This window comes from Ochotona curzoniae, unplaced genomic scaffold (assembly GCF_017591425.1).
Source record: "Ochotona curzoniae isolate NIBS_2020 unplaced genomic scaffold, NIBS_Ocur_1.0 scaffold_4506, whole genome shotgun sequence".
Classification (NCBI taxonomy): Eukaryota; Metazoa; Chordata; class Mammalia; order Lagomorpha; family Ochotonidae; genus Ochotona; species Ochotona curzoniae.
In genome coordinates, this window is record NW_024467119.1 from 69,656,862 (window position 1) to 69,659,267 (window position 2,406).

Sequence of the window (2,406 nt, forward strand, 5' to 3'; positions counted from 1 at the left end):
AGGAGAGAATTACATTACTACCACCCTGTGCAGAGAAATGTCCAAAGTTGAGGGGACAAAGCCCCTCTAGGACCCTCCATGCTATGCTCTAAGTTGGTTGTGCTGTGGTGAAAGTACCTGGGCCTAACATTCTGACCAGACAATTGTGACATAGGTATTAGTATTGCTGTTTCTTCCAGTGGCTCTTTAGGAAAAAAAAAAATATATATATACATATGTATATATACATATACATATATATATATCCCAATAGCATCTGACATCCAATAAGTAATATTCAAAAATCATACCAACATTTCTTCAGCCTTGTGCTTTACCTTTTTTTGCTTTGCAAAAACAGGAAGAAGAGGAAGGGTCAAGTGTCTCATGAGAGTCTCTCAAGTGTGTGAGACCTCTGACAATACAAGCAGAGGATGAGATGCCTTGGCAAATCAGATGGAAGGCTCCCAATATTCTTTTTCCATTGATTTCTATAATTAAGATACTAGAGCATGGGTAAGTCCTAGCACATGGTATCCAATAAAAACGTCAGTTGCCTTTGCCAGGGGGGCTCCCCTCAGGCTAGGTTCTACCTGAACACCATCATCTTTTCCCATTCCGGGAATGAAGCTCACTTAGCAAACTAGGGAACTGAAAGTGCAATACGGTTTGGGTGACATAGTTGGCTAGCTGCCCGCATGTTCCCACGCCACTATGCCAGGGAGAGATTGAGAAAATGTCTCAAGCGGCTTCTTTTGGACCTGGTCAGCTTATCCCGGCAGTTTCTACATGGGGGGCTCTGGGATGCAACTCTCTAAAATACAGTCCTTTCTTTTTGGCGATGATAATTATAGGGAAAGCAGCAGACACGCATGCTGATCTCATGGGCTGTCTTCAGTGTCTCAACAGCCTTGCTGTGTTCAATATCTTGGAAATCCACATCATTCACAGCTAGTACTTCGGTGGCCCTCCTGAAGTCCAGCTCGATGTGCATCAGTCAGTAATCACCTTGGAGATGAAGATGCCTAGCTGCGAGGTTTTTCCTCCTCGGCTATTAAACCCCAGTTGAGCTCCAGGAGGTTTCTTCAGTGTGACAATTCGAGCAAAAACTGGGTCAGCCATTGTTGTAGTCTGGGTGTTATGCTCTCTTATCAGGTGGGATCCATGCTGGGGGATTCTCATAAGCAGGCAGGAAAACCACCGGGTAGTCATCATAAAGGATGAGGCTGTCCATCTGTGGGGCTGATTCATAACCTCCACGCCGGCGTACCGCTGGTGACGCTTAATGCTAAGAATTTTTGAAAAAATCTTCAAGAACTGTGAACAAAAATCTTACATGCTGCATAAGCTCAAACCTGCAATTATAGTAACTAGTGGGATCTGCTGAAGAAATTGTTGTTGTGCAGTGGGAAAAATCACTGCTTGTGACACTAACATCCTATATCAGAAATAAGTTCCTGGTTTCCATTTACAGCCTGGCCCTAATTGGCCGTTGCCACCAAATGTGGAGTGAACAAGCAGGTAGAAGATTCTCTCTCTCCTTCCCTCTTCTCTCTCTTCCTTGACTTCTCTATCTCTTTCTCTCTCCCTCCCTCTTTTCTTCTCTCTCTTTCTCCCCCTCTCTCTGTGTGTGGGTTTCAAATAAATAAAAATTAAACCAAATTACAAAGGAAATTGAAAAAAATTCCCTGCCGTCCAGAATGAATCAAGCCTGCACATCTGGGTGAAGCTCCAATAATTAAGATTATATGAAACAGGAGACATTTTTATTGCGACTTACTCTGTATGAAGAAGAAACTATTTTCCCAAAATATTTAGATTATAGATATACTGTTCATGGAATGGACTGACTATGTTTGAATGAACGGTAATTAAATCTTTAGGAACTTAATGAATTCACGCTGAGGAATATCAACAAAACTAAAGTTGAATAAATGATCATTATTTTTAAGACTTACTTTGTTGAAGGGCTAAGTGAAAAAAAGAAAGAAAGAGGCAGAAAAAGAAAAAATATTTTTTGTTCACTGTTTCAGTTTCCTACATGGCCGTGATGGCCAAGCCTGGCTGGTGCCAGGAGACAAGATTCCACCAAATTCTGGCAGATGAATTCCAGGAGCCTAAATTCTTCAGTTATGGTCCGTTGTTTTCCAGGTACATTAGGAATCAGTTTAGCAAAGGCCAAGCACTGGAACTTGAGCTGGCACTTGATACAACTATAACATTTAGATTAAAATTAGAAAGCTAGAGGTGTTAAGACAGGAGGCATTTAAAATAAACAGAACAAATAGGTCATGAACAAAGTAATGAAAACTGGGCTCAACAGGCTTCTTAAAGGAAGACAGAAATTACAGAAGCAGTAGATGCAAGGTACTGGACTGCAAAAGGACATCTCTCAAGAAAGTCAAGTGGAAGATACTTTCAAAAGTA

General features: G+C 41.4%; 1 pseudogene; it reads right to left on the reverse strand.

Moving 5' to 3' along the window:
* Positions 1-744: 744 nt before the first annotated feature.
* On the reverse strand, positions 745-1,213 carry LOC121147471 (annotated as a pseudogene).
* Positions 1,214-2,406: the final 1,193 nt, after the last annotated feature.